The sequence below is a fragment of the Coturnix japonica genome, chromosome 2 (assembly GCF_054131305.1).
Source record: "Coturnix japonica strain WE chromosome 2, WE-NBRP24, whole genome shotgun sequence".
Lineage (NCBI taxonomy): Eukaryota > Metazoa > Chordata > Aves > Galliformes > Phasianidae > Coturnix > Coturnix japonica.
The window spans coordinates 110,356,284-110,368,500 of NC_140664.1; the positions used below are offsets into that span (position 1 = coordinate 110,356,284).

At 42.9% G+C, this 12,217-nt stretch overlaps 1 long non-coding RNA gene across 1 annotated transcript in view; it reads right to left on the bottom strand.

The window, feature by feature from the left end:
• Window positions 1-7,472: 7,472 nt before the first annotated feature.
• LOC146762123 (uncharacterized) overlaps window positions 7,473-12,217 on the bottom strand; it is a 63,512-nt gene continuing 58,767 nt past the window's right edge. The window contains exon 5 of the long non-coding RNA XR_014942993.1: window positions 7,473-8,872. This is a non-coding gene — a long non-coding RNA (uncharacterized LOC146762123). The remainder of the gene's footprint in view (window positions 8,873-12,217) is intronic.

Here is a 12,217-nt window from a genome sequence, read left to right on the forward strand (position 1 = left end):
GATTCTGAGCTTTACTATATATCATTTTAAGCCTGTAGACACTCTGGCAGTTGAGTACAGATACTGTAAGTGATTTGTGGATTCTGTTTTAATTGGCAGCCATAGAGTACAGAGAAGCAGATCTCTGTTTGCTGGAGGCGGCTTCCTTTGCTTTCAAGGATCATATCAGTGAACAAATTCTGCCTGTGAAAAAGCAGGCTGTGGTTTGCAAAAGGTGTATTTCCCTCTGCCTGGACACAATGATATTTATTCTTTTTCGATTTACTGTCTAGAGGAAAGTGGTGAAGCATTATCTGTGGCAGCACGACCTACAGATAGACCATCAGATTAAGATAAATTTCCTAATTTAAGAATTATTTTGATGGGTGGGAAAGGGCATCTCAGTTTTGTCACCTCTGCCAGCAGCCCCCCGGCATGCACGACTGCACTCATTGTGGAGGCCATTACCCTCAGCCATTACTGCTGGCAGAGCAGCTGCAGCAGCTGAGAGTCCCCCCCCCCCCCCATGCTCACACCACCAGGCCATTTTAATTGCAACCCACAGCTTAAAGTCTTCATTAACTTCACCCTGAGCCCTGCCTCCTCCACCATAAGATCAGCGGCTTGTCGCCCTGACCGGTGGAGCAGCGAGGAACATCTGCAGTTCAAACGTGATGCATATGCAACAGCAGTCTGAGGATTAAAGGTCAACAGGCTCTTCCAACTCCCAGCACCCCCTCTCCCGTGCCGGGTGTCTGGTGTCTTTTACATCCCATTGTTGGAAACTCTATACTTCCTGCCAGGCCTTCTGCCCACTCACTTGGTCCAGTGGCTGCACGGCCCGTGTAGTGTGTTACCAAGCCTTCCCTCAGCTCCCCATTGAACAGCCAAGGGAGAGGATGGCTACAACAGCTGCAGTGCTGGCTGGCTTGTGACAAATGGTCCTGTCACTCTTCTTATTGATTAGCGATGTTATGACATTTCCCTTCAAAAACACAGATGTGACACAGGCAGCGACAGGAGCACCGCTCTGGGAGGAACATAATGTTTGCTGTCGTTCCCATTTTCCTCTCTGCGTCTGTTCATATCTGTGGTGATGAGTGTTTCACGTGCGGTTTTATCAAGAAGCAGTGAGCAGATAAAAGCTATGCTTGGGTTAAAGGCAAATATGCCTTGTCACACTGGGGTCTGAGCATGCATAGAACAAGCCTGGTTCTTCCCTGCTGTTCCATCCAGAGTTCAGGGAGATGGCTGGGGATTCAGTCAGGATAGGGGTTGTAAAAGGGGCTGAAGGTGTACTGACTCTGTACGTGACTTCAGCTAACTCTTGGCAATTCCTTTGGTCAATTTCTGTCTCAGGATGCATTATGGAAAAATACAATGATGCTCATGAAGTCTGGGGATATGTCTGCCCTGCTGGGCTGTCCCAGGAGCCCTGGGTCCTTGCATGCCTTCCTGCTCCCCTCCATGCTGAGCTGTATGTAAGCCAACAAACCCTCCAGAGGGACAAATGAGGTTGCTAGTGGTGTGAAAAGCCTGAGGACACCTCAGCACTCCCCTTAAAGTCCAAATTAGAGCCTACCCATTTCTAAAGGGTTATCCAGATGAATGTGTTTCATAGCACTTTAGGAAAACTACTCTTACGTCCCCTAGAGCCTCCTGGGAACCTCCAAAGGGCATGTCTGACCATCAATAGTGGTTTTGCCATGCTGATGAGCCCTAACTTCACTCTTCCACCACAAGTTCTTTTCTGTGCAATAGAGAAATATTGCCAGGTTGGAGATGTTTGGAAATATTTGGTAAGAAAGGAGAGTACAAGGACTGATCTTTGACTTGCCCAGATCTTCGAAGGAGGGCCTCTGATAAGGATGTCTAGATGCTCTGATTGCACCAGAGAGAAATCCCAGCCAGTACAGCAAGAAGTGCTTTCCTCAGTATAGAAGCTAATCTCCTTGTGTCAGATATTTACTGGCCAAAGGGCAAGCTTAGGAAGATCTCTCTCTTTTCCCTGGCATGAAGGACAGCGTGTCGTTGTTTGCTTTTTTTTCCCAAGCATACAAAATATTGCAGTTTGATCCTAAAATGACTTAATACCTTCCTTATTAGTCTGAAATATTTACTTCAACATTCAGTGGATACTTCACAGTGCTTCACGGAGAAGGTATTTAGAGGAAAAGTGCTTACCTTCCAGTCCAAAAGGTGCTCCTTGGAGGCTGAATAACCGTATGGTGTATGATGTACATTAGAATTGCTGGAAATTCATGATAAACTGTCTCTACACATGGCAGTTAATGAGCTTGTTGTTACCTTTAAGAGACCTCTATATCTCCTGAGTCAGAAAAAGCAATGGCCAGCCTGTCCAATATAATTTCTTGTATTGACCAAAGCTCTTGCAGTGCTAATACAGTTGAAATGGGCTAAGCTACAAGCCTGATTTACATGAACTTGAAGCAAAACATATTAGCAGGATTGTATAGACATTACTGTACAGAGTATACTGGTAATGAGGAGCACGTTTGGGACTGTCTCTTGTACAGCTTTCAGCTTCTTTCACAAAAACAACAACAAAAAAAGAGATATATTCTAGAAGGAAAAAAGAAAAATATAACAAAAACCTGTTTTTGTTGCCCCAGGCAACATGATGTAGATTAATATGAGCTAAATGGAATGTGACCAATTTGTAAGGCATTTGGTTTGTATCTTGAGAAATTGAAGACAAGATCATTTTTCCTTGCAATCACAGTAAGCCTTAGGCTACAAGCTCTTGGAGTCTCTACCATTGCCCTAGGCTTCCTGTTTTAATATACTAGTGTATCCTAGAATATGTCTTTCTTAGAATTGTCATAGTCCAATGATGTGATAGATTTGCCAGTATGATGCTACTGTTGCCTTCCCTTGGGAGAAGCCTTCATTATTCGTAATACGTGCTTATATTTTCTGAGAACTTCATCAATTTTTATGGAATATTTTGCCCGCAACTGTTTATTTATGCAAGAAGAGCATTGCAGGAATCCGTATCCTATAGTATATGTAGGGATTATACAGCAAGAAAATATTTTATTTCTGCCACGGGTTTGACTGAAAAAGATTGTTTCAGACTGGCGAATAGTAAAATGTGGGTTTGTTCTGAGTTTATATTAAGAGGAAAAATACAGATTAATGCAGATTTCATCATTTTATTAATGATCATCAAAAAACCCTGTGCAGTTTGACACTTAGAGGTGAAAGATTTTATGTACTTTTAAAGCAAGCTGTAAAATTGTATTCCCGAATAATATAATAGCTACATCAGAGGCTACCAGCTGGTGCACAACAACCCTGTATCAGGCTTAAAACACAGTGCAGAAGCTCCAGAACCACGAAGCAGGCTGGACTTCCTCTCATATTCATCTCCTTTATCACATCACACCACCACCTTCCCATGCTAGCAAACAGCTTCTCAAACTCAGCTTAAAGTTTCTATCCCTCCCTTTGCAGCTATAATTCAGGAAAAGGCTTGTTTTTTGCTTTTCACATAACCTGAAGAAAGTGTCCCAAAGGCACAAGTCCAGCAACTAACTTGAATATGACCTTCAGACTTATATGCTAAAGAACATACCTATGATGTGTTTGGCAGCCTTCCACCTAGGTGTGCAGGCAATATCATTCAGGAACATTTGGTAGTTGTAACATCAAGATGTTCTGTAATTGTTAAGCTCATTTCTTTGAGTAGTAGGCAAGCAGGGACAAATGGAGGTCGCTTCCCACTTATTTATTTATTTAAGAATCAAGACACAAGGGCTGAGAGATGAGCCAATGACACCTTATTCAAATCCGGATGTACCACTGGAAGGGAGGGCTCCACTCTGTTGCTGTTCACTACTTTACTGCTCCCTACTGTTTCCACTTTCTGTCCTGTGCAAATGGTGAGATCCTTCACAAACCTACCAAGCCAGATCTAGTCTTTTTTGTACTATTGGAGTATCAGTGGCTTAAAGTGGTTTAAAGATCAGACAGAAAACCAATGGGACTGCTGAAGGCCACATAGCCCAACCTCCTGCTCAAAGTTAGGGCCTTGTCCAGCTGGATTTTGAACATCTATCGAGCAGAAAGATTTAATTACACAGATCTATATATATTGTTTTGCTATTTATTGTGTTTTTGTTCGTTTGTTGGTTTTTGAGTGTCTCAAATTGTGTTATGCTGCTCAAGAAGATTCACGTAACAGTACATGGTACCACAAGCAGCTCTTCCAATCCCACTCTCTTACTTGATCCTTCTGAAAGCATCCCAATTGGAGATGTGTATCTGCACTAAAACCAGGGGGTCACAGCCCCCTTTATGTCAGAGCTGGAACTAGCCTCTCTCATCCAACACAGCCATTCATTCAACCCTTCATTTTCAAGACATCATCCTCTTTCCACCCACCCTACTTTTAGGACACAGCCCTAAGTTCCTCAGGACAGCAGGCTTACTCTGGGCCCAATCAGCATAATGAGGACAGTGGACTGCTCTCTGTGGTCAGGCAGGAATTTTCTTTTCCCTCCTGCTCTCCAGCCAGAGATAATTGTGAAACTGATGGGTTATCTCTCCTCCAAGTTCAGCAGCAAAACCTCACAGCTTGTAAGAATAATTCAGCTGCAATTAGCACTGGTGTGAAGCCAGGGCCTCCCACAGATAGGTCTGTCTGGTCCAGTGCAGAAGCTGCAATCTCTTTAATGATGGGAGGTTCGACTAAATTAAAGTTGACCCTCAGGCTTCTGGTGGCTAAATTCCAGCAGTAACCTTCTCTCCTATCCATTCCACTGGAAAAAAAAAAAATCCCACCAACAATAAATACAAGCAAGAGGGGGAGGAAGCCTCTCTGTTGTTAACCTTTACAGGACAGTGGATATGTCCAAATCAGACACAAAACATGATGTCTCCTGCTGAAGTGCCATAAATAGTGCTATCTCCCAGTGTGATCTTTGAGAGAATCTGTTTTGGGGAAAGAACAGAAGAGGACTCCTAAAAACAGTGCGTGAAAAATGATGAAAGTTACTTTGAAGTGAGTCTGAGAGCTGCAGTGCTTTCAGCAGCTTCCCCCTGGAAGCCCTTGAAATTCTATCTGCAATAAAAGGTACCAAAAGAAAACAGCTGGCAGGGGCTGTTAAAGTGGAAACAATATGCAGTTCAGAAGAGATAAACAGGATGGGCACAGAGCAGAGTGAAAAAGAAGGTACAGATCTGTTACGTGATGGGAACAGCACCAACTGTCCTGGGCTGAGACTGCCTGTAACAAGGGCTGGGAGATTTAGCACTTGATTTTCATAGGAATGTGAGTTTCACTTTGGCCTAAGGGACTAATTTGGACTAATTTGTCAGATCCCTTGATTCTTCACTCAAGAAGCAGCCTTGGTTTGCATAGAGGGGATGAGCATGTAGGGATGCTAGGCAGAATTACCAAAGCAGAAGCCTTCTGTGCTGTTTCTCTGGTACCTGAGTCAACAGCAGATGGACTGAGTGCCACTTCCCAGTTCTAGAGCAGTGAGGCACTCCCTGGCTGGCTGGGCAGTAACACTTTGCTGCTCAACAGAATGGGCCCAGTCCTTGCACAGCCCTGGGGCAATATCAAAGCTGTGACCAAATACACAGCTTTTGCCCTCACTGAAGTTACACAGACATTGGAAACAAAAACTAGTGAGGATTAACATTGGAATCAGAGTAGGATGCCTCTCTTTCGGTAGTTTAAAGAAGGATGTTGGTAACAGTGTGCATGGACCACAACCTGGTCTGATTTGGAGGCATAAATCATAGATGTTGCCTTAATTTCCAAATAAGTTCTGTAGAACCGTTGTACAAACAGCATGTGGCACTGATGTGGCATTGTGTTCCAACAGTTTCCTAGGTAAGTCAGCTTGAGTTGAGCCACACTGAAGAGAGGAATAAGTAGCAAAGGTTATCAGGATAGATGTTAAATCACCTTAATTTGGCAAGGATCTGGCACTTTGCTGAAGGATGAAGGCTAACACACAAGTAAGAAGAGAATTGCATCTGTGTATTAAATAGCATTTTCCCCTGTGGGCAACCCATTTGCCTTCAGAAAGGCTCCACATTCTCAAAATGCTTTGGAGGCATAAATACTTTTAAGAACCCAGATCTAAAATGACTCTTCAGAAAAACATTTTGATTATCACAGTCTCTGTAGCTGTAACTGCCTTTGTACATCTAAGGTTGCAAAACTGCTTCCCTCTCACATGAGCTTTATCTTAAACTGCAAGATTTTGTTCCCTATAAAATCAATGGCCATTCCTCTGCTTTCTACAGTATTCTTCAATTAGATAACAGAGAAGAGAAATTCAATCTATCCGATCCATATGTGCAGATATACTTAAAATTGGCATGTAAGGAGTGCAGATTGGGATGGATAAAAGTTAAGTGCTAAACAGGTCAAAAAGTCAAGGGACTAGAGATGCCACCAGCAGTAGAAAGGTGATTCCAATAAATTCTTCACATTTCTTAGATTTTAACTGAACAACTGGCAGTAACATATTTTCTACCTGCATGCAGGCAGCCAGCAATTGACCTGCACACTGAAAATAAAGATTTTCTAGTCATCGTGAACTTACAGCCTTGACAAAGTAACTGCATATATTTTTTATTGTTTGTAAAAATATTTAATATTAAAAATGTTTAAGACATTTGCACCACTCTGCAGAAATGAAATCAGTGCATTTTGTGTGCTCAGGATATTCTCAGCATTGTTTGAGATGCAGCCTCGTCTTTGATCTCCCTGATGTTTTACTGAGGACTCAGTAACTACTGAAGGTACAGCTGCTGGAAACCACAAACACTCCATAATGCTTCTTGGAGGTCACCACGTCCTGCCCATGCAGTGACAGCTGTTTGCTTTCCATCCATCACCACAAAGGTGACTGCAAGGATGGGAGCACCCAGCTCCACCCAGCACTGACAGCTGCTGCCTGCACTGCTCCCACCAGCCTGAGTGTAGGCACCAGAGCCACTGCTGTACCAAAATCTTTGCCGTCCTCCTCACAATCAAATTTCATTTGATAAAATAATGCATCATTTGATAATAACTGCTGAAGCTCACGCCACCCTGGGAAGAGCTGAGTGCATGCAAAAGGACAGATGCAAAGCACCTAACCTTTCTTAAGGCAACATGTTGCCCTTTAAGTCCTTGTTAGAGTCTTCGCTCCTGAAGCAGCCTCAATATATGCTGCCTCCTCAAATGTGTCCTGTGGCAAGTAGCAGCCTCTGCCTGCAGAATCTTTGCCTAATTGTGTTTTGGCAGAGCAGAGTAGGAAGAAAGGTGAGAAAAAGAACTTGATAATTCCATGATCAAAGTCTGTCATGGGCTGAAAAGTGGAGGGGAGTCCTTCCTGCTTTGCTGAGCTGCCTTGTGTAGGATGGGACTCGCTGCAGTCTAGGAAAGTATGTGGGCATTAGGAGGCATTAAGGTTTCAGTTAGCTGCTCTCAAATGCACACAATCACTGATGATGGCTAGTGTGACTATAAATAACCCCCAGATATACTTGGTTTGCTTTCATGCACAAGCTGTTTGTTGACACATGAAAATTGAGGAGAGGCAGAAAAGCCTTGCAGGACACAAGGACTTTTTGCTGACCAGTCTGAAGCACTTTCCACCAGCTGAGCTTTTGCATGAATGTCCTTGGCCAGCACTTCCAGCTTTTCTATATCTCTGTATTTTAACTACTTCCAACTCAACAAGACAAACACAGCAGTAAAACAGTATGCAGAGTATACCACCATACGACTCACAACACAGAATATGCTTGCATAGCTTATCTCCCAATTATACCTACATCTTTTGCTTTTCATTATGCCCTGTCCCAAAAACTATGCCCTGCCCTTTGTGGTGGGCTAAAGCAGTTGGGAAAGGAGGCAGTCCTTCTAACCTGTGTGCCAGCTTAAGGTAAGGCACAACTACTTTTAGGAGGCTATGGCACTGCTGCTGCTCTAAGGGGAGACTACGGGAGACTGCCTTGCTTGGGCAAAGTGCCTGGAGTCTGTGCTAGAATAAAAACTCTGCCCTGAGTCAAGGCTGTGCAGTGGGTATTGCTCAACAGAAATGCTAAATATTGCAGGAAACTATGAGTTGATGATCCTTTCTACAGGAGTGATAAAAAATCACCTTGTTTGTACTTTCAGTGACTAGGAAATGCATGCAGATGAGCCTGCAGCCTGGTTTCAAAAGCCAGTGAACATCCACCAACCCTTTTAAAATCAGTGGAAACTCTCTCTCAAATAAAAAACAACAGATATAAAACATGAAGCATAAAGCTAGCTTTATTTTTCACAATTACCTGTACACCGATCCCGCTAAATTAGATCCAGTGAATCACAGCTGCACCAAGAGTATCCTCACAAGGATGAACAGAGAATGAAGGCATCCAGCGCAGCATTAGTGTGGCTGTGGTTCCTGCAGCAGAGCAATGCTCTGCCGCAGAGCCTCAGAGTTTGCCAAGGAGAGAAGGAAGAGTGAGTGCAGCCCCAAGGAGGGAAGATGGATTATCTTTGATTTGATCCATCCTTTGTTCATCTCCGTGGCACCGCAGCCTTTGCCATACAAGTCATAAAATTTGCTACCAGCAGCTATTTTGACAGTGACATAACAAAGCTCAGACGGGAACGAAGAAACACATCCAGAAGTATCAAAACATCACAGCACTCTGTGTTTGTACCAACATGATAATATGGTGGTTTATCAGCAGTTATACCACTATTTTAAGAAGAGCAAGATGGACGTGTTGTGTTTTTTTTATAGGATCGGGTGTACTTTGCTTATTCACAGTATCTTCGCAGACCTTGAGAAACAGTCCTTATTGTTAAGCTAAGAAAGAATTACTTCCTTGGAAATGAGTGTGATTGCTGTGAAAACCTCAGGCAGGCCTGCAGGCAAACAAAAAAAAATCTAGTATCAAAGCAGTGCAGAAAGACCTTACTGAAATCATGGCTTACATTTATTTTGCACAATTTTTCATCTGGGAACGTTCTTCCATACTGTTTTAATGGCTCTGGTACTTCTCCTGCTGTCTAAAATTAACCTTAACCTTATATGAACTGAGGAAATTTCATAACTGTGTCAGTATGCAACACTGCCTTCTTGGTGACGGGTACTAATATGGTACTAACAAATATATTTCAGTTTGCTTTGAAAAGAAATTTAACAGAAGCTGAACAAACATTAAACGAAATAGTAATAAATGTATATAAATATGTGTACATAAAACAGTAGCCTGAACTCTGTGATAGCAGCATATAGATCTGTCAGGCACTTCAGTAATACGCTGAATGGGAATGAGCCCTCAGAGCAAAAGGCCATCAGCTGCTACGCATGACACTGGTGTGAAAAAGGAGAGGGATTAAAGGTGCTGTGAACTGAAGTGATCTGCCCAAGGCATGCTGTCAGGAGCTGAAGGAGTTGCAGATAAACCACAGGACTCTGGAGTTCCTGACTGGCAACAGAGTAAACCCTATGAAAGATGCAGCAATTTGAGCATGGGCACTATGGAACTGAGCCTGGTTCACCCCAAGGAGTAAGGTCCATTTTGCCTCTTTCAGAGGGGCCAGGTTTCATCGTAGCCTTCATGGAAGAGTTTTCTGAATCTCATGGACAGCAGTGGGCATTTGCTCAGGCTGCAGGTGAGTGCCAGGTGAGGCTGATCAACAGAACGATGCCCAAAATAATTTACCTGATGTGATGTACTGGGGCAAGAGAGCAGAGTGGGGTTCCTGTTGTGCTTCAGTAGTGGATTTCAAAGTCTGTTTTCTCCTTGCCTTTAGCAACCACAAAATATTCACAAAATTCACTGTGAAAGAAAACCTGCTGCCCAAATGCCATTTCATTTTCCAGAATGCTGAGCCACCTTCTTCAGATGCCTTTGAAACAAAATGTGTTTTTGTGGGATGGAGGGGTTGGGGATGCCTTTGGAACCCGAGCTGGGAAAAATGGACTCTACAAGTACAGAGAGGAATGGTGTTCTTAAGGTTCTATATTTCAGTCCAGATATCCACCATAAGAGAATGGAGCATGTTTTATCTTGTTGTCTCTTCGGTGTTATTTTTCTAATTAGCACTTATATTTGCTCATTTCTTTGTATAGATAGCAGGGCAGCCTGATAGGGGAGGTAGAAGGCTTTCAGAGCATCTGTCCTATAAACTCACTGGAAATTATCCAGTCTTTTTTTTGCCCAATTATTTGACCAGCCAAATGTTGACACTTAAGGAAGGCATGAAATTGGCTGCAAGGCGTACTTAACCTTTTCAAACCAAGAGCTCCAAAATAGATTTTTCAAGCCAAATACCCGAGTTTTATTAAGAGAGATGTACAGCAGTTCAGGTCTGTGCATGTGGCCACTTAGGCTGCTCAGCAGTGGTTTCCAAGGGGAGGGTCTACTAACTGCACAGAGGTTCATGGGCATGTAGCATGGGACTGCGCCTCCTCCTTAGGCCATGTCACACATGCTGTAGTCCCATCCAGCAGCTGTGAAGTGACTTGAAGATGAAAAGTTAACATCCCATATCCAATCCCCAAAGCCATCCGAACTCATTCCCCAAATGACAGTATAAATCCTAGTAATAGCTAACAAGGATGTAGGCAGGTACCTCAGACTATTAAAGTAGCCAACAATACATTTTTGTTTCCTCGTTTCCTAGAATTACAGACAGGAATTAAATTATTTTGAGGAAGGTTTTCCCTTAGAAGACATCCTAATATGGAGCGTGTAAAAGCACAACTCAAAATGCACATTTTTACAGATCTCATGTACATTACAAAGAAGAGGCAAATTATGGTGTACTCTTTGCAACAAAAATATTTACAATTGCTATCAAGGAAAGTTCTGACGCAGTATTGATGTCATTCTTACAGAATGCAGAACCAAATGCACTTTGTCCTGTATGTAGCTCATTAAGGAGCTACGGGGAAAAACAGAAGCAAAGACAAGTTGTGTTTTTTTCTGGAAGGAAAACAGCATAGAGGAGTCCAAACTTTTGCTTGGAAAAGACACATGGAAAGTCATGTGCACTGATTTATGGTTTCATGATTCAGTCTGTAAAGTGCAGATATGGGGTGTGGTGGCAGAGATATCTGGAGACTTTCCTCTGGTGGTGATGATTCCTTTCTGCAGAGCTCATCAGGTAAAACTTAAGCAGCGCTGCGTTCTCACTGGCAATGGAGTAGCTCCACCACCTGGGGTATGTTAGAATTGCTTTTCTTCCTATGTTGTACTGGATTTATATATCTCCAGGTTTTTATTTTGCATTGTTTAGTTGTTTTTTATTTGTTTGTTTGTTTATTTTGGGGGGGTTGAGGGGTTGGGGTTGTTTGGTTGTGGGGTTTTTGATTCCTCGTTTTGTTTCTTTGTTTCTTTGTTTCTGTTTGTCTGTTTTATATCTGATGCCACGTATTTAAAACAAACAAACAAACAGTCGTTATAAGATAAAGCTGTAAAAGCAGGTAAATGGTAACACCAAGCTGGTCCTTCTGGTCCTAAACTTTTGCCTCTGAACTAAGTGGAATCTTTGCTTTACAAGTGTCCCGTTGTACTGTGTTGTGCTACAGCCTTTCAAAATCTATAGAAGTCGCTGTCCCAAGAGGTAACAGTGAAGTGGAAGAAAGGGGTTATCTGAATTAGTTTTTTTTCTGATTCATACTGTATTCATGTACTTCCATTAAGACAAAGTGGAGTTACTTCTGAAATACGTGAGTGTGGAAAAAAAGAAAAAAGCAGATTTGGAGCAGAAGAGCCGAAGGCTTTGGTGAAAGAATAAATAAAGCTTGTGTCTTTACATCTATCTCTCATTTTTATTGTTGAGAGCCTCAGCCCCAGTTCCTTACACCCTGGTGTCCAGTAAAAATGTGGCATGTAAGCATAAATTTCAAGCAGTGGGAAATTCAACCCAGCAGAAATCAGCCTGGCAACAGAAGAGGATAATCAAACCCAAGCCTTGCTCGCACTGCGGTTTTTCCCAGTCGCTCCCATATTTGTGCAGTTGCAGCTCATATTAAGCCCCCTAAGGCTTTATTTTTCAAATCCTTTCCCTGAAGATGTGCAGGTGGCTTATCGCAGTCCCACCTGCCCGTTTTAATGCTTGGCATTGTACAGGCATACAGCCAGGGACAATGGGTTGCTCTGCATGCACAAGGCAAGTGGTTGGGCAGGTCAGAGCATTCCATGATGTGTACTTTCCCCACTTTATAGACTACTTCAGGCAAAAGCTAAAGCCCAGAGC